This window comes from Lissotriton vulgaris, chromosome 10, assembly GCF_964263255.1.
Source record: "Lissotriton vulgaris chromosome 10, aLisVul1.2, whole genome shotgun sequence".
Taxonomy (NCBI): Eukaryota; Metazoa; Chordata; class Amphibia; order Caudata; family Salamandridae; genus Lissotriton; species Lissotriton vulgaris.
In genome coordinates, this window is record NC_141698.1 from 538,688,323 (window position 1) to 538,712,894 (window position 24,572).

At 44.2% G+C, this 24,572-nt stretch overlaps 1 protein-coding gene across 1 annotated transcript in view; it reads left to right on the plus strand.

Moving 5' to 3' along the window:
• The window catches only part of LOC147688483 (UPF0764 protein C16orf89 homolog), a 723,296-nt gene that overhangs the window by 173,733 nt on the left and 524,991 nt on the right, over positions 1-24,572 (plus strand). The gene's annotated exons all lie outside the window — the stretch shown is intronic.

Below are 24,572 nucleotides of genomic sequence, written 5' to 3' on the forward strand. Positions count from 1 at the left end.
ATTACACCTGCTTGGTTGGTGATGTTTTGTGTACAGAAAGAAAAATGGATCATGAATTGGACTCAGGGTTGGCACACATACATACTGACCCATTAGCCAAACCTGCTACTGGTAGCCAAAGCATACATGTGAAAAACCTTGAATGACAAATGAATTTAGACTTTGCAGTCCAGGAGTGAAGGGAAGTGGGGGCAGACAAGCCTGTGGCCTAGTTGGGGAAGTTGGCTGTGTCCTGACCCTGGTGCCCTGGTCGCAGGACTAGGTGCCAGGCAAAAGTGCAGGCTCCACCTACCTTCACGGGGGATTCTTAGAACTCGTTAGCCAAGAGGAGCCCCAGACCCCTTTCTAATCTGGTGCTACCCTGCCTTGGATACAGAAGGTGACTCTGGTCAATGCCTAGAACCTTGGCCTGGGGCACCCAGCTGCCAGCCAATAGTCCTGTCTTCACATGTGCCTGGTCTGAGCTTTCCACTTTGCCGAAGCAGGGGAACTCTTTCAGGGCCTGCAGAACCTTGAACTGGGTACTTTGCAATGCATGCCCCAGGGGAATGCATGACTGAGCCTTCTGGAAGACTGACACATTGCATGCTCAGACCTTTCCAGGTCTGCAATGCAGGGAAGTCTCTTATAGGCCCTTTGTAATACAGTGGGCTGTCAAATGGAGCCCAGACCCAGTGGACATCAGCTCTGAGCCTACTGAAGCTCTTACAACTCAGATGAAACAGTATTGCCCTCCCCAGGCCAACAGATCCCTTCCCAGGGCACTTTCAGAGACTGCAGACATGCAAATAGAGCCCTGGCCCAGAGGCCCACACCCAGGAACCTGCTAGAGGTCTGACCAGGCGCCTGGTCAGAGCTTTCCACTCAGGCAAAGTGAAGCCATCTCTGGCCCTGTGGCACCCCATCATGGACAAATTAAAACACAGCATCCTGGCAAACAGAGACCAGCCCAGCGTACTAAGAGCTGCCTGAGTTCTAGGAGAGGCCCTGTCAGAGGTTTCCAGCTTGACAAAGCAAAGGAATCTTCCAGGGCTTGTGGTGACAAGTACTGGGCACTTTGTGATACAGTGGGTCAACAAATGGAGCTAGGCTCAGGGGACTGCCCCTCTGGGCCTGTTAAAACTATGACCAGGGACCCAATCAATGTTTTCCACCCCACTGAATCAGGGGAGATCTCTTGGGGCATGTGTAATTCATTACCAGACACTTTGTGAAATAGCAGGCCTGCAAATGTCAGCCTGCTGGAGCTCTGTCATAGGGACAAGTCAACACTTTCTACTCTACAGGAGCAGAGACTGGCCATGTGGGAGCTTGTCCTGAGTGGCCAGTGCTCTTGCACTGTCTGGGAAGAACAACCAGAAGAAAAGTAAATCACTCATACTCTCTCCCTGCTAATCTAGAGTAGGGTCGCTAGCATTTCTTGTAATCAGTGCACACTGGATGAAAGACGGGGCATTTGAGTGAATATACCCAACCTCCTGGAGCCCTGGCTGGACTGTAAGCTTCAAATGACCCCTTATCTGGGCTTAAATTATAGCCTGGCCATCTGTTTTCACCATGCATTCCTTTCACACATGAGCAGATGACCAGATTTAGGGGAAGGCCACCTTGTTGCATTATGTCCTCAGAAGGAGATTTTTAGCTTTCTCTGAAGGGGCCAGTTTTGTACAGAGAACCACTTCAGGTTGGGAGGTCGCAGGCAGGGCGTGCTATAGACATAGCCAGGTATAGCCAGGCCTTATGCAGCTCTTGCTAGGGCCCTGTCTTAGCTTTTCATTCTGGTGCAGAAGGGGAGACCTCCCAGGACAGTAGTTCCAGGTGCTAAAGAGATTACATTCCTCTGCTTTCCGGATCTCTTAACTGGGGCACTATCAAAGCTTTCTACTCTGCTGAAGCAGTGGAGCCTTCCCAATGACTACAGCATCCTGGTTGAACACCTTTTGACATGGCGGCCTACACAGATCTATCAAATTCGGCAAAGCAGAGGAAGCCTACTATTGCCCGCAGAATCCCATTATGGTCTCTTTGTGATACTGTGGCCCAATGAAAGGAGCCTAGACCCAGGGGATTGAACCTCTGGGCTTTCTGGAGCTTTAACTTGGGGCCTAGTCATAGCTTTCCACTCTGTTGCTGGTGCACTTGTACTGGATGGTCATGGCCCTTTCACTATCAAAGGGGAACAACTAGTTGGGAAGTAGGTCACCCATACCCTCTGCTACTAATATAGATCAAAGTCACTAGCCTTTCTTGTAATCCATGCACTATGACTAACAGGTGGAAGCTTAAGCAAATGTAAATGAACTCCTGGCACCGTGGCCGGTCTTGAAACTTGACGTGAACCTTCCTCAGGGCTTTCATGGCAGCCCGTAATTCTGAGCACTTTAGAGCTATCATTAGTATTCCCAATTGTGACATCTGGAGTGTCATCATATATGATATGAAATCCCAAGGATGTCACAGCACAGAGCAGATGCCCCATGGCATTTGATCTAGTAGATATCACAAGATTTGATACTGGTTAAGAGTTAATCCATTTAACGTCAAAGGAAGTAATACTTTGCCCCACATGACATTGCAGGAGGGGACATCAAGGAAAAGGGTACACATTGCCGAAATAAAAAATAACTGCACTTTGTTTTTTGGCCAGCAGGGGGAGTAAAATTTTGTTCAAACGGTATTGTTAGATTTCAAGTTAGTGAGGCCCTTACCTGCTGAAGTCCAAAGTGTGGATGGAGCCTGTCTGTCTCCTAGGAAATTCTGAAGAGGAGAAGCAGCGTTCAACTCCCTGGCCAGCAAACCTTGTCTGAGGTCGCTAGGACCTTTTGTGGTCTGCTAGTGGTTGGTACATGTCTACACTGATTAGTGGTTGTATCTGGTGTTTCTATTGGATTAGGGTTAATGTCCTCATTGGTTGGATATTTGAGAGTTCTGATTGGTTTCTGTGTCTGTGATTCAATCATTATAGGGTTGGGACTAGGGCTAGGGTAAGGATTTTTATAGGAAGTAGGGACTAGGGCTTCCTATGTTATTGGTTGTTGGGAATAGGGGGGACTAGGGCTAGGGTTAGACCTTTAATTGGATGTAGCGATTAGGGATTCTGGTGTAATTGGTTGCTGGACCAGGTGTGGGAGTTACAGTAGGGTTAGGTTTTCTATTGAAAGTAGGTACTAGGGCTACCTGTGCCATTGGTTGCATAGACTTGTTTTGGGACTACTGCTAGAACTAGGGCCTTTATTGGACGTAGAGATCAGGGTTTTTTAACTGATTGGGTGCTTGGACTAGGGCTAAGATTGGCTGTAATGTCCTGGTCTCCTATTAGTTCTAGATGTTAGGGCTAGTGTTGTGATTGGATAGTGTTAGGGCTAGGGTTCCCATTGGCTGAAGGGGTCACCTGATTACTAGGGCTATAAAAAAGGCCAGGCTTCGGGTGTTTAAGCCCGGGCGTCGAAGCAAAGGGCAGAGAGGACAAGGGCAGTTTCCTGTTTGAGCCTGTTCGAGACAGGTCGGGACCAGGGCCAGAAATGCTGCCCTTTTTCTCATTTAGCAATACCCAGCCCACACCATCCACATCCACAAATAGGGCAAAACACTTACACCAAATGTACACCACGCACAACACTATGCACAGATTAATGTACCATCCTGCACTACAAACCCAACAAACCACATCTACACACCATACTATCCCAACTACTATACATATCCACCATCACCTACAAACAGTACACAACTCTATCCTATACCACTAACCAATACACTCATCACTAACACAACACCAATCATTACCATACATAACTACATCCCATTCAGACACACTCTCCCTGCTGTAATTACGCCCAACAGACCACCTTTTATCACTAACAAACGTATAATAATCCTTCCATCAGTTGTCCAACAAACACCCTCCTCTCCCTTCTACCATAATAACACTAACGCACAACACACACACTGCACACCACCGCACTTTGTAGCTCTTGCAACAAACCAGTCTAAGATAAACACTCTCCCCTCTGCTTCATTCTCTCCTACACACAACATACACTCTACTCATAAAAAAATCACCACCCCCTCTACATCACATCCTCCTCTCACAAACAATACTACACAACCAAATCCATTGCATGAAACATATACATCAGCACCTTTTTTCACTACTCCTCAAAAGCAAAACATATCACACACAGCAGCACAACGAGTTCTTCAAAGTGCAACACCTCATAATACTTACCATCACAAAATACAAACATATACCCACCTTTCAAACCACACAAAGGAACAAACTCCAATGCCAAGCTTTCATTCTTCCACCACACCAAGCACAGATACAGCAATACAGCACCTCTCTTCTAACCGCCTCTCATCCATTGGACAATTTAGAACATTACTACATGACCCACATGCTGCACCACCTCCCCTGACCCATACACCTTCCACCTTAAACACTCACAAAAAATATAAGCAACATGCCACACGTCACAACTTTGCTTCACCATATCTACTTCACAACAATGTTACACCACAAAAGCAACACAGCACTCCAACTCACTCTCAAACACCATCTTCAACACATACACATGCAGACCCATCAAAATGCCTTCTTAGCAGCTGGATGAGGAACACGATACAGAACAGCTACACGATTGCTATCCTAATACAGCTGATACCAGTACTAAAAACACACCTGCTACAAACCCACACAATACTGATCACTCTTCTCTCATAAACTTGGTAACGGACCTGGAGTATCTAGGCATGCGCATCCTGAATGGAAAGACTGAAGAAGATAGACCACCGGAAAAAAACTTATTACGGCACGCACGCCCAAATAACACTGGATTTCACTATCGTTAGTCTTTCATTTATCCCCCAACTGATCACCTTCTATATTGAATATACACCGATGAGCGGTCACGCGATGCAACACCTTAAATTAAACCTCTGCATGGAAAGACTTCAACCTTTGTATTCACTAGGGGGCCAACTAGGCACAATTAATCAAAAACGAATAAATTGGTCTAACTCCAATAAAGAGGAGTGGCTGTCAATAATAGAGGTCACGCTGAACGAGTTAGGACGCACTACAACAAACGAGATAGAAGCTTGGTCTTCTTTTCTAGAGAAATTAAAGACAAAAATGATATCATCCAACACAAGGGTTAAAAGAGTCAACTCAGAAAAGAAATTGCAGATTGAGCTGCAAGACTTAAGAAGGGACTTATGCAGAAGTCAAAAGAAGTTGCAGCTGGACGACAAAGATCGGCGTCACTTGGATAATTTTCTTGCACAAAGAAATTTATATAAAAAAAGGGTTTGGGTGCATAAAAAACGGATGAATGAAGACTTCTGGATCAATCTGCTGGCCAGTTCTAAACTCCGTGACTCAAGTAAATAGACCATAAACCAACTAACAAGGCCGCTAAACGTCCTGACATCGAACATTCAGGAATCTGAATGGGTAACTTTAATGTCGTCAAAATTCAAAGAAAATCGAGTAAAGGCACTTGGGCAGCAAATTATTTCAGCTAATCTTATTAAAACCAGCAACGAAGAAGAATGCTGTAGTCAGTTACCAACAACTGACCTAAGGTATACTTCACACCTTGCTGCACCATGTGGCACCTACTCTGCAGAGGAGATAATAAATATAATCAGAACGGGCAAAAGTAACGGGGCATCAGGACCGAACGGTATCCCGCAAGCCACCTTTAAATATGCACCAGAATTTTGGGGCCCACCTCTTGAAAAACTCTTCGCAGATGTGCAAACTTGTAATCTTATCCCTGAAAGTTGGCAAGGCTCTATCATCACGCCCATATATAAAGGAGGAGATAGAACTAACCCCCTTAACTATCGACTAATAATGTTACAGGACGTCGCAGACAAATATTTCGCATCTCTCATTCTAAAATATCTGGCAAATTGGTCAGAAGAGAAAGCAATGATCCCAATTAACCAAACTGGATTCAGAGAGGGAATCGGAACAACCTCGATATTTTATCTATAAATCTGATTGCAGAAAAATGCCAGCTCACTAAGCGGGAGCTGAACCTGTGTTTTATTGACTTGCAGGCGGCATTTGATAGTGTCGATCGGAATCTTCTATTGGCAAAGTTGAGAGCATGGAACATAACAGAGAGCATATTAAGGGGCCTGCTGTTATTCTACTCTGACACCTGGACACAAATCAAACTAGGGGACGGTTCTCTATTATCAAGAAAAGTCTATACAACAACCGGCTTAAAACAGGGATGCATCCTGGCTCCACATTTATTCAATTTATTTATTTCAGATCTCTCAGGTAAACTAAACAACTGCAATTCTCACTCGCCAAAACTTGGCAACTTACAACTTACACATCTGGCATACGCCGATGACATTGTGCTTATGAGCCTAACTAAAGTTGGTTTGTCCAGATTACTAACAGAACTATCAGAATTCCTGTCCGCGAATAACCTTGCTCTCAACCTGTCCAAAACAAAAAGTAAGTTAATCACCAATCGACGATCAGCACATCTTAATATCATGCTGGAAGGAAATCACCTGGAAAGGGTATCAAGTTACAAATATCTAGGATTCTATATCAACGACAGATGTACCCTAAAAGCTCAGAAAAACTATATGACGCAAAGAGCTGGAGCTTTAATATTTGCACTTAGCACTCTGTCAAAAAAACTGGAGGGCCCCTCGTTTAAACCACTACTGACAGTGATTGCCAGCAAAGTTCTTCCAACCTTAGCATATGCTAGTGTAGCTATGCTGGGTAAGGACGCTATCATTCTAAACAACCTGATTACAAGAATTTATAAAAAGGCTCTCCCCCTACCTAGCTCAGCCTCACCAGCTCAGATGCGCCTAGAATTTGGCCTCATGAATGAAACACTAGGAAAACTCTACACAAGCATCAGGGTATGGTACCGAATTAAGATGAATGCTACTGATAATATTCTTAATAGATTTTTATGGCAGGAACTGGAATTACAAAAAAAAATACAGAAGCTAACAAATACTTGACTTGTGCTCTGGAGCAAACATGCACTGCTAATTTGTGGGACAAAAACTTGCCATTCATCTCTTTTAAACAGGCAAATAAGGCGGCCAAATTTCATTTGTTGATTACTGACAAAGCCATTTTTTCAGACCGCTCCCATTCCTGGACTGTGATCAACGGTTACAAAAAACTTACCCCGGCTGCCAACTTAGACACAACCTATTCCGTCTTTATAAAAAAAAAGCTGATGGCTCTGAGATTCGGTAAATACCCAACCTTGGCTGACGATCCTGCCTGGAAATACTACGATACAGTTGTTTGTCGCCTCTGTGGCACCACAAAAGAAGACATAATTCATATCATATGTCATTGTAAGAACCTGAGCCGGGAGCGCACGCTCTTTTTAAAGAACATTTTTCGGGTCAAGAGACTACGCACCTGTAGGACTGCTGTTATTGGTGGTTTGGACTCAACAGCACCTATATTTAACTGCAAACTGATAAAGTTCTTGATAGCCTTTGAAAAACGCTTGAAAGCAACTGGTCATGTTTAGATTTAATGAGGCCTCTTATTATTATTAACTTTTCTCTTTTACACTGCTAGCTGCTAAAGTTTTTGATGGCCTTAGAACAACGCTTGAAAGCAACTGGTCACCTCTAGATTTAATAAGACCATCATTTTATTTCAAATCTCTATTTTAAACTGTATTTTGATGAATTTTACTTTCTCTTTTAATATTGGATACTTATTGTAAAGGATTTGTTATGGTTTTAATTAACTAAACAATTAAGCTTACTAGTACACTCTTCTACCAAGCAAAGTCCCACTATCACCAAAGGCCACTCACTAAACTGTCTACTAATAAATGCTCGATTCCTCACTAAAAACAAGCATCACATCTACGACCTTCTCACCGATGCAAAACCAGACATACTATTCATAACAGAATCATGGTTGGGAGAAGATATGGCTCCAGTCCTGCATGAAGCCATTCCTCTAGGCTATCAGATAATCACCCAAAATCGTATAGCCAAAAAAGGAGGTGGTCTAGCTGTTGTATTCAGGCAAACAATACATATCACTAAAATTGACAACATCTCCATAAAGAATTGTGAGGCTCTTCAAAAATGATGCAATCCTACACCTTCTGCCTCCTGTAACTTCTTGCTCCTTTACAGACCTCCACCGAGCAAGGCAACATTCCCAGACGCACTTCTAGACACAGTTTCAAACCTGATAACAATACACTCCAACCTATGCATTCTGGGTGACCTTAACATTTGGTTTGATAAACCCAATTGACCCATTCAAAAAACTATAATCCACGGCCTAGATGCATTGAACCTGCATCAGATTGTCCACAATCCGACACACCCCGCTGGGCATATCCTAGATGTCATTTTTGCTAATACTGAACTAGTTACCTTTCAAACTATAACGCCAGTCACATGGTCAGACCACCACTTGCTTGCCTTCCAACATATGTATGTATGTATTGCTTTCTTGTATAGCACAACACTGTCACCCAAAGGGTATCCTGGCGCTTTGACTGAACATAGCTGATACACACTCACAGGAATCACACTGCTCTTGGAAATAAGCAGGTCTTCAGACTTCTCTTAAAGGATGGAAGTTCGCCCTGGCTCCTCCGCGATAGCGGGAGAGAATTCCAAAGTTGAGCAGCGGAGAAACTAAAGGATGACCTCCCAACCTTAGCCTCTGAAACCTGGGAACCGTTACCAGGCATGCAGAGGAAGAACGCAGAGTTCGAGAGGTAGAAAACCAAGAGAAAAGGTTCTGCAGCAAGGCAGGTCCCTGTCCATGCAAGGCTTTAAAAACCAGACACGAGGCTTTAAAAAGAATCCGTTGCTGGACAGGCAGCCAATGAAGTTCAAGCATCGCTGAAGTGGAGGAGGCAGTACGCGGACAAGAGAGTGCTAGCTTGGCTGCGATATTTTGTATGCGTTGCAACTTACCAACCAGAGTTTTTGGCGCTCCCAGAAGCAGTGCGTTGCAGTAATCCAACCTTCTTAAGATAATCCCCCGCAGAACCTCGGGTCTAGCCTGTGCTGGGAGCACAGGAAGGACTTTGCGTAGCATATGGAGCAGCATCATACAAGTAGCTACGGTCTTATTGGCAAAGGCATCCAGTTGTAAATTGGGGCCAAACATAACCCCCAAGTTGCGAGCAGACTCCGCTGCCGTCACTGCCCCCGAGAAGGAGGTAGGCCACAAGCCCTCTGGCAGGGGGCACGGGACACGGTCGTTAGAACAGTACATCACCTCCGTTTTAGACCCATTAAACTGGAGTGAATTAGAGCTCAGCCAGCCCGCTGTTGCTGTCATACAGCGGTGAAAGGTCTCTAAAGAAACGGCCTCTTTACCTTCCAAAGAGAAGACTAATTGAGTGTCGTTGGCGTAATTAAATACCGAGATACCAAAAGAGCTTATCAATTGGATCAGAGGTCGGAGGTACAGATTGAATAATATTGGGCTGATGGACGAGCCCCGAGGCACACCCTGCCCTATTTTCCGAAAACCTGATCTAAAAGGAAGCAGTGCCACCACCTGCTGCCTATTGTGAAGGTATGAGACTAACCAGTCCTGTGCCAACCCTGTTACCCCAGCCTCCTCCGGTCTCCTAATGAGGGTTGAGTGGCTGACCGTGTCGAACGCGGCCGACATTTTGAGCAGCACTAAAAAGGCTGCCCGACCAGTGTTGACCCGCAAGCGAAGATTGTCCAGCACGACCGCCAGTGCGGATTCCGTGCCATGCGCTGGCCGGAAGCCGAGCTGGGCCACATCCAAACAGGTGTTATCTTCCAGGAATCTGGACAGAGACTGGGTAACCAGCTTCTCCATGATCTTAACCGGAAAAGGGAGCAATGAGATAGGCCTGTAGTTTGCCGAGCAGGTGGGATCTAGTGTAGGCTTCTTCAGGAGGGGGGAAACCACCGCCAGTTTCCAACACTCGGGAACCATAGCGGTGTCAAAGGACTGAAGACAGATGGAATACAGTGGGCAAAAGAGTTCCTCCTGGAAAATTTTCCAGAATTTGTGGGGAAGTGGGTCCATTGGGGAACCCGAGGACACAGTCTGTGCCAGTTTGCAGAAATCATCAAATTGAGGAAAGGAGAAGCAGCTCAGCTGAGGCCGGTCAAACAGATCTTCCGGACCACCCGAAGTGGGTGTAATAGCCGGAGGCACCAAAGGTTGAGAGTCCGGCATGGAAAGTCCACTCAAGATAGTAGCGATCTTATCTTCAAATGCAGCTGCCAGAGAGTCACATAGAGCCTGAGAGGCTGGAATAATATTCATGGCGCATGCTGGTCGAGAGAGGTCGTTAACAATCTTTAACAGAGTCTGCGACTTGTTTGTCGCATGATTCAGCGTTTCCTCAAGAAAGATAGCCTTTGCACACTTAATCTGTGCTTTGTATTCCCTCAGTACCTGCTTAAAGATGACTTTCGCCGGGTCTAAATAATGCTTCCTCTAAGCCCTTTCTGCCCGCTTGCATCGCTGTTTCAGCTGCAGAAGAGCGTTAGAGTACCAGGGCTTAGCTTGTTTCTGTCTGTCCCTTGACCTGCAAAATGAAGCCACCTTGTCCAGAGAGTTCGAAATTTGCTGACACAGACTGGTATAGCTTGCTTCAGCATTACCCCCCAACACATACCCGCCAGGAAGTAGAGTTGGCAGAGCCGGGGTTTTTAAGAGTCCGGACCATGATCTACCCACTTTGGTAGGCCTCGACCCTGCATCACACAGAGAATCCGCCGGTAGGTAGAGAGAGAAGGAGACAAGTGCATGGTCCGTCCAACACTGGGGGAGTATATCATTCACCATCACCTGCATAGTGTCCGCAAAAACTAGATCCAAAATATGGCCCTCAGATGGGTCGTGGAGAGTACCAACTGCTGCAGCTGAATATTGCTGCAGGCCTGGCATAAGTCGCTATAGGCAGTATCTAAAGGCCCATTCGGCCACAGATTTAAATCTCCCAAAATTAATAGCCTGGTATGGGAATTGGAGAGATCATAGATAAGATCAATCAGTTCAGGCAGAGTGGATACTGTATTACCCGGTGGTCTATAGCAAAGAACGCCAGATTGTAATACTCCTTTCTGTCTTTTAAAATAAAAACCCATAAGTTCGAAACCCTGCACCTCCTTAATCTCCAACTGAGTAAGGGCTAAGGTTTCTCTGCAAATAAATCCTATTCCTCCACCTCTGTTCTTCAGGCGGGGAGTGTGCCTAATTTTGTAGCCCAGTGGACATGCCAGTCCCAGTTCTACATCCCTATCTGCCCGCGTCCAGGTCTCCGTAAGGAAGAGCACATCCAGCCCAAGGGACTCAATGAGAAAAGCGATCTCGATGTGATGCTTACAAAGGGACCGAATGTTAAGTAGGCCACAGGCAGGCACCTCCGGCTTACGGATAGCAATGTCCTGCTGTCTACAGAGCGATAGGTCCGGCCTAAGCTGCAAAAGTTCTGAACTGGAATAGACTATGCGATGGAAGGCAGGAGAGGCAGCAAAACCGGCCCTAGGCTCGCCCGTTGCGCGAACGGGCGCAAACGGGCTTACCTCTGGCGCACCTCCGGCGCGCCTACGACGCGCCCGCTGCGCGCTTGGGAGGCGTCCATCTTAAATACCCTAGATCGCGAGAGTCCTGTGAGGGCAAGCCGCTGGCCCCTGACCCAAGATGGCGCCTAGGAATTATCACCTCCTAGATCAACATAAAACAACGCTAAGCAACTTACCTAAAAATACCTTACATCCATCCACCTATCGGTCGTGGAACAAACTCAATTTGGAACACTTGTAAACATGTACAAAAATTATGTTGTTGAGAGAAAAAATAATAATAATAAATAAATAAAAATCATTTTTGGTCTACATGTACATACTTCCATTGTGCATCTATGTACCTTCCATGTACTTGGATCTGTGTGTCTGTTACTTTTCTCCTGAAAAAGCATATCCAATGCACTACCTATTTCTCATCGTGTGCCTCTATCAATATCTTTACTTTACATATACTTACCTCCTTTATGTATCTATATACTTTCAATGTAATTATGGATCGATATATTTATCACTTTCTTCTAATTTAGCATTTCCAATGCACTACCCTATTTCTCAGCCTATACTTTGCTCAATATATCTTCTAGCCCAACCTTCTGACTCATCTCAAACTTCTTATACTACTCCTTCCAATGCACTACCCTATCTCTCATCCTATATATCTATCAATATATCCTCTACATCCACTCTCTAATTTATCCCAAACCCCATACCACTACTATGATTGCCAAAGTAACCCTTTCGAGACTCTCTCCTACTCTACACCTCCTTGCATCATCTGGCACCTCTTTTACTATACCGATCCCCTAAAACAAACCTTTCTAAACTCTTTCCTCTGAGTCCTCCCCTCCAAAACTCCTTTTTACTCATCCAAAGCCTCCTCCTATTGCTAAGACCTAAACAAATTAAAAAATATTTCGCTCTTTTATCCCTCCACTATCCTTTTCAATCAAAATTAACAGACTAACATGTTCACTTCTCAAATTCCATATTAAGCTATACTAATATACTACCCAAATAACTGAATAACATAGCCACTACTCAAATTACTTCATAATGTTTTTTACTATACTCATTTTCAACAGTAATCCTTTATGGGTTCCGAAGTGGCGTGCTACTCGCCAGAAAATCGATTCAACACCCATCAGGGGTAACAAGTGCTATATGAATGCAAATCTTTCTTCCCCTTTTATCCCTCCGCTATCCTTCTCACTCCAAGTAACTGACTAATGTCCACGACTGAAATTACTTCATATTTCACCATATTAATTCACCACGAATCCTCTGTAGGCTTCCTGAATAGCGTGCGTCAACATGCGCTACATAAATACAAACCTTTTTGCCCTCCTCTATCCTTCTGCTATCATTCCAAATGACTGACTAACCTATCCACCACTTCAAATGTACTTGCATGTTTCACTATACTAATTCAACACTAATCTTCTATGGGTCCCGTAGTAGCGTGCTACTTGCCGAAAAAGCGCTTTGACCCCTCGTCAGAGGTAGTAAGCGTTATATAAATGCAATTACGATACAATACAATACATGAAAGGCAGTGTGAATTCACATCAGACGAGCATGCATGCGTATTTGGATTTGCTAACTGTAACTTTGCCACCATTTCTAATGCTGTCCACAATGAGGCGCTGTTTCACAGTGACAGGAGCCCCTAATCAAAAGCAGGGTCCGTGCTCTAGGCTCTGGCAGGAGAAGGTCCAACAAATGCTGTCATTGCACATAGGCCCATTATCATTCTGTATATGATAATTAGGCCGACATACAGAATGATAATGAGCTGATAACAATCTGTGCTGGGTCGGGGAGGGGATGCTGCAGGCCAATAATCACAGCAGGAGTGCGAGCTGGCCCTTGCAAGTCCTGAAAAAAGAAGTGGAGGGACGCTGACGTCACAAATGTTGGCTTGCGCCATCAGACTCATTGCCTCCCCTCACTCACCCCTTACATGCGATTGTATCAGAGAAGCCAGAGCGTGACCAGCATTTTGACTGCACTCCGATCTCGCCCCAGAGAGGCCAAAGAGTGAATGTGTGGCTCCAGTTATCGAGCTCCCGGTAAAATAAGTGGGGGTCGTCGTCCACCCGCGTGGTACCCCGACTCGAGCCTGCTTGCAGTGAGAGTTACAGAACTCTCAGGCTGTTTGCCCCTCACGGCTCTCTCTACTGTCTGAAATTACGGACAAAATGTGTACATGAAAGAATTCCTCACGGACAACGGACAAGAGTCCTAAATAACGGACGGTCCGTGAAATTTAGGGATGGTTGGTCACCCTAGGCGAGACCCTTAACCCCTTTCATGCTGATGACGAACCCCAGCCGTCATGCACTACGGTGCTCGTGTGCTGATGACGGCTGGGGTTCGTCACGGCCCCCCCCTGTTCATGCTGTTTACAGCACACCAGGGGAATTGCGGCTGCATGGAAAGGGTTAAAGAAGCTGCATAGGCGCCATGGGGCCGTGAACGGAGAAAACAAGCACTTAGGTGCCCGTGGAGGCCTGTTGGTCGTCAACCTGTCGGCAGCCGCTGAAAGGTGATCACCGCGGTGGGGCCCAATAAACAGTGACTGACAACCCTGTGAGGTTGCGCCGACGGGGAGTTACGGCCTCGCTTTATAAAATTCCACAGGGGGCCCACACTGCATTGAAGAGACTGCCAGCCATAAACAACCAGGAGGGAGTATCCCCCCCCCACCCCTTCTCAAAGTGAAGACAACAAATAGGGAGGAGTGCCATCCCAGTAGGAGCCATTGATAGAGCAAGCATTATAAGGGGCCTATAGGTGCTTCCTGATTGATCATTTGGACTGTATCCTCTACTGGGCCCAGTGAAAGTGAAGTGCTGTGAGGCCCGTAACTCCTGAAGGACTAAGCTGAGGCACTGAGGCAATTGGGAGACTTTATTCATAGACCTGCACTGAGGGGTGCTGTGAGGGCATGACGGGATTGGCCTTCCACACCATACCTCTGCCTTCTTCTATCTTCTACACATACCCCAGGGCCACTGTGAGGTTTGCTAAGTATGGACTATATCCCCCTTTTGGTGCATGGGGCACGCAACGGCCACTTGGCCGAACTCCATCTAGCACAGTGGGTTGTGCTCATCCTGCCGCTCATAAGGGATGTCATGGATGAAACAGGATTGAACCTAGGGGTCAGTGATGGAGAGACCTTGGGACCTGCAAGATATTTGAGCATGCATGACGTGCTGATGGCATATCCAGCAAGGTTGTGGACTGTCAGCGCCTGTGTGCCACATATCGGCAGGTGCCCGTAACCCCAGATGAGTAGATATCTGCTCTCCCATGCATCTTTCTTTTTTTTCCTTTTTATTCACCCATCATTCAGTGGGGTGAACACCTCCTAAAGCTCGGTGTTGGAGCTGGTGATCGAGCCTCATTGCTGTGGAAAGGTACATCATCGGAGAGGGGTGAAAACTCATGCCCAGCTGATCTCTGATAGTAACTGTCTGGCGCCTTGCAGAGATGGGGGCGTGCTGTGGTGGCAATCCTGCAACAGCTTCTCCCTACACATTCTTGTACACTGCCACAATTTGACCACAGAGGCAAACCGGTGGCCACCGCCTCCCAACAGACATATGACAAATTTACCAGGTAGACAGATGAGGGGTCAAAACCTCCTCCAAATTACATGCACTTTAAGATCTTAAAGTCATTGCGGAAGGCAAGATGGCTGAACTAAAGGTAGAGCTGGCCCTAATCAGACAAGACTTGCGGAATACAACCAACAGGGTTATTGAGGTAGAGGGCAGAGTGTCTGAAACTAAAGAGGCAGTTAAATCCCATGGTAAACCTACAGCACCTAGTGGGACAGCTAGAGGTTCATACTGAGAACGTGGAAGGAAGATCAAGATGCAACAACCAACTTGTCATGTGCGTCCCAGAACGTGCTGAAGGAACTACACCCACCACATTCATACACAACTGGCTGCTGACCTGGGTCCCTTTAGGTGAGGTGTCAAACTGTTTCATAATAGAGCAGACTCATAGGGCATTGATTGCCCAGCCCCGGTGTCCTCACCACCTCACTCTTTCATAGTCAAGGTGCTAAACTACGCAGATCATGACACCGCGCTTAGAGCGACACGCAACATAGGAACTCTGTCCTGCCACTCCTCTCCCGTGATGATCTTTCCTGATTACACTTTGAAGGTTCAACAGCAAAGACAATCCTTTCAAGAAGCAAAAAAAAAACTGAAGGCATTGGAGTTACCTTTATCCTTCTCTTTCCGGGCCTGCTTAAAGCTATTTTTTCAGGGCAAGGCATTTTTCTTCGACAACCCTGAAGTGGTCTGGGACTGGGTAGAGGAACGCCTCACACTGAATCCAGGAGACACTCCATCACAAGAGTGCTGAGTGGAAGGGCTGGGGGCACTGGGAGTCCTCCCAGATACTGGTGCATAGCATTGAGAAGACGGCCACGCTGTTGTGTTAGGAGCACTAGACTCCGGGGCCAGAACGATCCCCCCAGTGGGATAACTCTTTCGTGGCAGCTGGAGAATCAACTATACAGGGTGCCCGGGATGACCACTCTGAGGCTCCACCAGACACACTGTGATGTCAATATTTGGGCAGGTTGCTGGTGCTTTTGCAACATTCAATGAAGACGTTAGGTAGATTGGCATAGCTCACAAGCTCACCCTCTCTTTTTCTCTTTTCTTCTCTTCCTCTCCCCATTCTTCTACTTTTCTTCTCCTTCTGTTGAAAGGGTTTGGGTTGGTTTAAGGTGGGTTTGGGATATGGACGGTAGGGGAGATTGATGTCTCAATTTATTCCCATTGGCTACAGTCCCTAGATGCAGCACAACAGGAACTTCTAGTTCACGAGGTATGGTGCGGGCCTTATGGGAGGGAGGTTGAGAATGGCTGGGGGCATTTCTTCAAATGAAACTCTTAGTAACAAATATTCAACATGCACAGATGACAGGCACTGATGGTTTAATGATCTGGTTGGAAATTGACTGATACTCCTGAATGGCTGCATCACAGCAGGGAGGTCTCCCGGGTAAACTCACAGTTCTCTTGTGGATTATTAGTGGCATGCTTGATAAGATCAAGAGGGAGGCGGTACTCAGGGCAGCCTCAAAGACTGATGCAGACATTTTGATGCTCCAGGAAACCCATTTTCCGGAAAATAATTGTCCATTTCTGGCCCCCAGAGGTTATGCCCAGGTATATGACTCTGGTTTCCACCGAGGTTCCAGAGGTACGGCAATCCTGATCCAAAAATACACACTGTTGGCGCTGTACAATGTATGGGATGATAATCTGGGCTGGAACATGGCAATGACAGGCACTCTACAATTGCTCCCGCCCCTCACAGTAGGACTCCTATAAAATCTGGGAAGCCTTATAAAGGAGCTACCGGAAGCACCATGGATAGTAGAAGTGCATCTTAGTTGAGTGTGTGACCCTCTGGGATGTCCCTTCAGCTGGCCATTCAGTATATATTCCCTGGCTTAAACATATCAAATTACAACTTGAATTTATTGGGGCCCCTGAAGTCAGGACCTAAGCAGCTATCAAATACTTACCTTCCAAAAACACCTTTAAAAAGTTATACTGGTCAGTGTTTGAGGCAAAAGTAGCCGCAAGAACAGATCTTCCTGCTTTAACTCAAATAGTTTTAGACATCTAGTCCCTGACTTGTTATCAGCCTTACTGGGATCATGTGACTGTGTCATGTGATAGAAAATTATATTTCCGATTTAGAGTGGGTACCTTGCCGTTAAGAGCTCTTACGAAGAACTGGTCAGCTGAGGCTACTGATATTTGTCCTGCTTGCCAGTCGCAGGTTGAGTGTGTCCAGTCTGTTCTCTTTGCTTGCCCTGCTTATGCCGATCTTCACAAGTTCTGGTTGGCTCCAATTTGCAGACGAATATGTCATCGCAGCCACCTATCGGCTCTTCACATACTGAGGTCTGATTGCTCTCTACCATATGATATACCTCTTGCTAAATTTCTATGTGCCATGTGGATCTTGCATAGGAAATATGTATCTTCTCTTTAAAAATCACTCATCTACTTTTTAAACATCAAATCATATTTTAATCTTTATTTTATTGATAATTGTACATTATTTATTGGAGAAATGTCATATAATGTTGCAATATATGTAAAGACTTCTAATATTGTATTTGATGTCTATTTAAATTATGCTCGTACTGTACTTTTAAGGCCCTGGGGACTGAAATAAAGTTATTTTGAGGGGTGTGTGAGCCGTTCCTTGATTAGTCCTCGACACCCTTGATAGTTGGTTGGGGGTTGATGCTTTTGTATGTTTTCTTGCACAAACTTGCCTTGTTAATTCCACCTCTTCACTGGCCTCTCGTGCAAACCTTGCAAACACCCCCACCACGGTAACGTCTGAATGCGCACTGCACAGAGAGTCACTTCTGCAAATATAATTAGTGCTCTGTTTTTAAAGTATGTATTTTTCCTTCTTTTCCTTTCAGGCATTTTGAGGTTTTAGCGATAAAAGGCAATATATGTTTTGTCCTGATGATGGTCCCCGTTATTGTTTATGGGGACCGAAACGCCGTCGACTTCCTTAAAGCACCCTATACACATTTTTGATTGCTAAACTGTTGTAATGGTGCTGTTTGTCATTTTCTGTATAATCAGTATTTGAACAGAACAACGCTTGTTTTGCCTTGTTTTGCCTTAAAAACCTGTCTAACTTTCCACCAACTGTAAACACCCCGCTATGTTTTGGGCACAGGCTTGTGTACCACACAGGGCTTTTGTGGAAGGTATCTTTATGGTATTCAGAAAAATTGTTTATTGAATAAAACTCGAATGACCTCTGTCCGGCTGGACATGTCATTCTAAAATATAGATTTGATTCCGTCTATATTTATTTGTTCTACATTCGAATATGTACGGGACCACTGTTGTTTGAATGAATATGTTCCCTGAGGTCCCCTGCTGACTAAATTGGGGCCCCTTGTTGTTTTCAATATAATATATGTACATTAATCTCTGGCCCAGGATTGTTTTTAGAGGGGCGATCTCAGACTGGTTCCCAATAGAAACAGACACCCGACATGGTTTGCCTCTATCCACCTTGCTCTTTGCCCTGGCAAATGGGCACTCAGCAGCATCGGTAAGGGCGGACGTGCTGTTTAGAGGCTACCAGTGGTCTACTACAATAAGTGACAGATTTGCACTATACGCTGATAACGTTCTGCTGTTTCTAGATAATCAGGAGATGTCGGGACCCCGGACATTTCAGATCTTGGAGATCTTTGGCACATTCTCAGGACTGCACATGAACATCCATAAGTCCTCAATCGTACCCCATTGGGTCCTGCCCATTTGCCATGACATGCGCAAAGGAAGTACAGGTTGTCTCTTTGGGCTTTAGGTACTTAGGGATCTTCATTACTGACAACTGACCGTGTCATCTGAATTCAACCTCCTACGACAGCTGAAGATCCTTGCGAAGACATAACATTTTGGTCAGCTCTCCCTCTGTCCCTTCTGGGACACTTACACATTCTTAAAATGGTTTCTCTCCCGCACCTCTTGTACCAGAGCTAAACTACCCTTTTCCAGTGGAGAGGACTTCTTTACCAAGGCAAATGCACTAATTAGGATGCTCCTTTGTGGTGGGGGGGCCTTTCTCAATATCCTTGGCGAAATGTTGCTTGCCCTTGTTCTACGGAGGGATAGCTATTCCTGATCTTCTTGTATTAAAAGGGCACAAAAAAACGCACAAAAAAATACACAAAAAATTGCCCTCCTTCTCAGATTACTTTTGATTGTGGACCAAATAAACTATTTCATTGAATCTGGTCTGGTATATTTATTTATACCTATTAGTCACGTTCTTTCATACAAAAATTATTTCAAATGGCAGAAAGAGAATATTACATCCAAAAATCAATACAAATTGCAATGCAACAATTTTGCAATATGTTAAACCAAATCAATGATCCAAATTCTTTACATAAAAAGAGTTACTTCATTCCAAGAGCAAACAAAAACATATATCACTATTATTTTGAGACACAATAGATGTTGCAATTGGCTCTTGCTGGGATAGCCGACGCGTTTCAAGTTTGGACCATGAGTATCCAAACCATCATCAGGGCTGTGTTATTTTCTGTTAGGATGCAAAAAAACGTGGTTTTAATACAACCAATTCGCCTCTTATGCTGAAATCATCCGTTTGGATAAGAAAAAAATGTACCTGTGTGATACTATGTAGTTGACCTGTGATCGCTTCTATCAGTGGACAAAATCCTTTCTTCAAGTATCCAGAAGGTCAACTTATTTCACAAAAGCAATCTGGGAAATAAAACAACATATTGTCCATATCTCCTAAACACAATAATTGGGGATTTACGGCCACATGCTATTGTTTTTTTAAAAGATTTCATACCTTGGTCTGCGCAATCTTGCTATGTATGGAGGGGCGGAGAGATGTCATTATATTTTCCTCGTGATCCTAATTAAAATGACACATAACCTGCTTTTAGAAACCTATTGTCTATTAGTAAATCTCTGGGTGCTTCTGAATAAAAACCACTTCTCGTACCTTTAGTTTACACCACCGAGCTGATCAAGTTCAAGGGACTTCGTTTTTTTCTTTAAACACTGCCACATCTGCCTATTTAAACAATACACTTGTAAATGCGCAGTAGTTTCATGAGCTTTTCATAACGCAATTTGCCTAACTGTAGCAACAGGTTCCTATGGATTATCGTACCTGTATTTAACGTAGAACGAGACGTCGCCTCGCGCTCCCCGTCTACCGCACCGTCCGGGGCTGTAGTGTTATCGGACTCACCTTCTTTTTGGTGTTAGTGTGTTCCGGTTGTGACAACAATTATGCTGTTCTATAAACAAAGAAGCACATTGTCAGTTGCTTCTCGTTATTTGGGCTTTGATGAATTAAAGAAAGCCCTATAAGGCCGCGTGTATGTCATTACCTGCTTGTGCAGTCTGCTAATCTCGTATAAAGCCGCTGCTTCTCAATCGCTCAATCGCTGGCAATATGGCCGGCGGCCATATTGCCAGACTAAAAAGGGGTCCGCTATTCAAATTGCTGCATTGTGGGAATTGTAGTGTTTTGATATTTAGAACGCCTAAAAACTACGTGTGTTGGTGTCAAATGGGGGTTATTATTAAATCGACCCCAGTATATGAAAGTGGGTGGTGCAGGGTTGTGTCATTAGGATTAGAACACCTCAGATATAATACACAACTTTATGAGTCAAAGAAAAATAATGCTGCATAATTGCAGGTAAAGCATTTCAGTATTAGCAATTGCAACCAGGCAGTATGACTCAAAGTCTCAAATTCTTGACAATTCTGACATGTTGTTTAAGCCAGTCATTATGCAATTAAATTTCAAGATAAGGTATGCTTCCTTTTCTGGTAGCATCCTGTCGATGTCCGCAGGGCGTTGTACGTTACTCATTGTGTGAAGGACAGACCACTTGAACTTATTTTCACTATGTGACATTATTTTTCTTTGATTCATAAAGTCGGCCGCCGGCTTCACAATAGAGCAACGAGCGATTGAGAAGCAGCGGCTTGATACGAGACTAGCAGACTGCACAAGCAGGTAATGACATACACGCGGCCTTAAAGGGCTTTATTTAATTCATCAAAGCCCAAATAACGAGAAGCAACTGACAATGTGCTTCTTTGTTTATAGAACGGCATAATTGTTGTCACAACCAGAACACGCTAACACCAAAAAGAAGGCGAGTCCGATAACACTACAGCCCCTGCCGGGGCGGTAGACGGGGAGCGCGAGGCGACGCCTCGTTCTACGTTAAATACAGCTACGATAATCCCTGGAACCTGTTGCTACAGTTAGGCGAATTGCGTTATGAAAAGCTTATGAAACTACTGCGCATTTACAAGTGTATTGTTTAAATAGGCAGACGTGGCAGTGTTTAAAGAAAAAAACGAAGTCCCTTGAACGTGATCAGCTCGGTGGTGTAAACTAAAGGTACGAGAAGTGGTTTTTATTCAGAAGCACCCAGAGATTTACTAATAAACAATATGTGTCTAAAAGCAGGTTATGTGTCATTTTAATTAGGATCACAAGGAAAATATAAAGACATCTCTCCGCCCCTCCATACATCGCAAGATTGCGCAGACCAAGGTATGAAATCTTTTAAAAAAACAATAGCAGGTGGCCGCAAATCCCCAATTATTGTGTTTAGGAGATATGGACAATATGTCGTTTTATTTCCCAGATTGCTTTTGTGAAATAAGTTGTCCTACTGGATACTTGAAGAAAGGATTTTGTCCACTGATAGAAGCGATCACAGGTCAACTACATAGTATCACACAGGTACATTTTATTCTTATCCAAACGGATGAATTTCAGCATAAGAGGCGAATTGGTTGTATTAAAACCACGTTTTTTTGCATCCGAACAGAAAATAACACAGCCCTGATGATGGTTTGGACACTCATGGTCCAAACTTGAAACGCGTCGGCTATCCCAGCAAGAGCCAATTGCAACATCTATTGTGTCTCAAAATAATAGTGATATATGTTTTTGTTTGCTCTTGGAATGAAGTAACTCTTTTTATGTAAAGAATTTGGATCATTGATTTGGTTTAACATATTGCAAAATTGTTGCATTGCAATTTGTATTGATTTTTGGATGTAATATTGATGTTATTTTTGTCTGATATTTTCGTAATATGTTGTGTGTTAATTGGTGATTTAATAAGATTGTTAGTAATTGTTTGTATTGTGTATTCTCTTTCTGCCATTTGAAATAATTTTTGTATGAAAGAACGTGACTAATAAGTATAAATAAATATACCGGACCAGATTCAATGAAATAGTTTATTTGGTCCACAATCAAAAGTAATCTGAGAAGGGGGGCAATTTTTTGTGTATTATAATTATATAGGGTCCAGCCCTCCCTCAGCCCCGCCAAGGGCCTATCTCCCTTTTTTCGTGTATTAAAAGGGCAGCACATTAGCTCATAATAAAAACATGGTTGTTTGAAGGTTTTGATGACCCAACATGTGCAATGGAATGATGGGTGATGGGTTGCTGTAACCTCCCCCATTTACCGTCCGCCAATCACTGAGTGCACGAAGTTTGGAAATATGCCGAGGACTGCTTCAAATGGTGCTAACAGTCCAGAAAAAACTGTTTTAAATACATATACAATACCACTGGTATCAGACATGTTTAAGATACGACGTAACATTTCTACGAAATGAATAGGGCAGTTTGTGGATAAAAGGGCATGTATCTCTGCATAAGTCCTTGCAACTTGCAGTTCATACGTCTCTTTGGACGAGGTCAGTGGCACAGTTTTTTGTAAAAGAATGGCTTTCATTCTGCTTAATGTATCAATTCGTATAGAAAAGATGATCAGTGAAGGCCATAACAGCGACTCCCCATCTGTCTTTGCTTTAGGAAACAATACTCGCATACAACAAGTGACCCTGGCTGACACAGTTACGAGATAGGCTATTCCTGGCAACATGCCACAGCAGCTATGATCATTCAACATAATGTAGCTTCGGATGTATGACGTTACAACGCAGGCTATTACAACGCCTGCCTTTACAACGCGGTTTTTACATCGCATACCTTTACAACGCATAACACTTAGAGGTGCTCGATAGTGAAAAGTTTAATTTTCTATTCCAACTCCAGTCCCCGTGGACACTAGGGAAGGTGTTGGATAGAAAATTAAACTTATTCCCTATCCTAGAGCGCCCCCCAGCGCAATGTGTTGTAATGGTTTGCGGTGTAATGACTGCGTTGTAATGGTAGTGCGTTGTAAAAGTTTCATTGTAAAGGTTGTTCACCTGTAGCTTCCATTAGAAAGCTGCCTAAAAATTGGAGCTATCATTGCAGCTGGAGAACCTTGCAGGTGGCAGGATAAGTTGGTCGAAGAACCATTACAGGCTCCGTGTAAGTTAATACCCTGACATAAAAGTCTACCGCTTAGTACGCTGTTTCAGTTTGTACCACTAAGAAATACTTCTTTTCCCCCACTCCAACATCTGTGTGTGTATGGTAATTCCCAGGTTAACTTTATGTATTCCTTACCCAACCTTTCATACACGGCAACTAGTATATGTTTCAAACAGTTTTCAAAATTGAAAATTGTGACAGGCAGAGTGATTATCCCATGTATTAGCCATTCTGAAGCAGGTTTTTCTGAAACAGATAATGGTCATCTCTCCAGTTTCTCAATGCTCAGCGTCGTATAGTCTGCTTCTCTCTGTGCCAAAGTGATTTGTTAATCTGTAAGGTTAAATACAGAAAACAATGATGTGGTGTTCATTAGAAGCCATGGCACATATCCTGAACAAAGATTGTGCAACGTCCAGTCTAAAAGCATTATAGAACATAATTGTGACTGTCCATGCTGTAGCATGAGCAAGTCCTGTACCATGTTGTCTATGGCAGAGGATACTATGCTGTCCAAAGAATAAATTCTGGATGACAGAGTCGCTAACCCATTGTCATTTACAGAGGGTGCTTTCTCTAAATTGATACAATCAATTTCTCATATTCTTTCTGCAGTCTCTGCCTGTGTCGCTTTCCAAGCTTCATTATAAATGGCGTATATACCTGCGTATATGAAACGTTTACGACGTCATTTCGCAGGACCTTGTAAGAAGTTCCTTAAATCAACGCCATCTTTAAGTAAAGATAAGTGTTATTTAACCTCTGTAAGTGTAAGTTTTTGTAGCCACTCAAGGCACAGTTATCCTACACTGTATGTTGTTACTATCCCTGGATGCTGTCTCTGGACATATCTTGGATCTGGCCTAGTTAATGTAAACCCTTGTGTCCTGTTCAGTAATTTATCTTGACAGTTATTCGTGTCTGTGGACCAGATTAACCATTTTTTCCAGTCAGGATTAATTCTGTTTTTTAGTAAAATTGTTTTTACGTCAACCCCTCCCTCTGAAGTGTTTTTACTATCAGGTGTAGGTGTAGGTATGGACAGTTTGTTCCAAT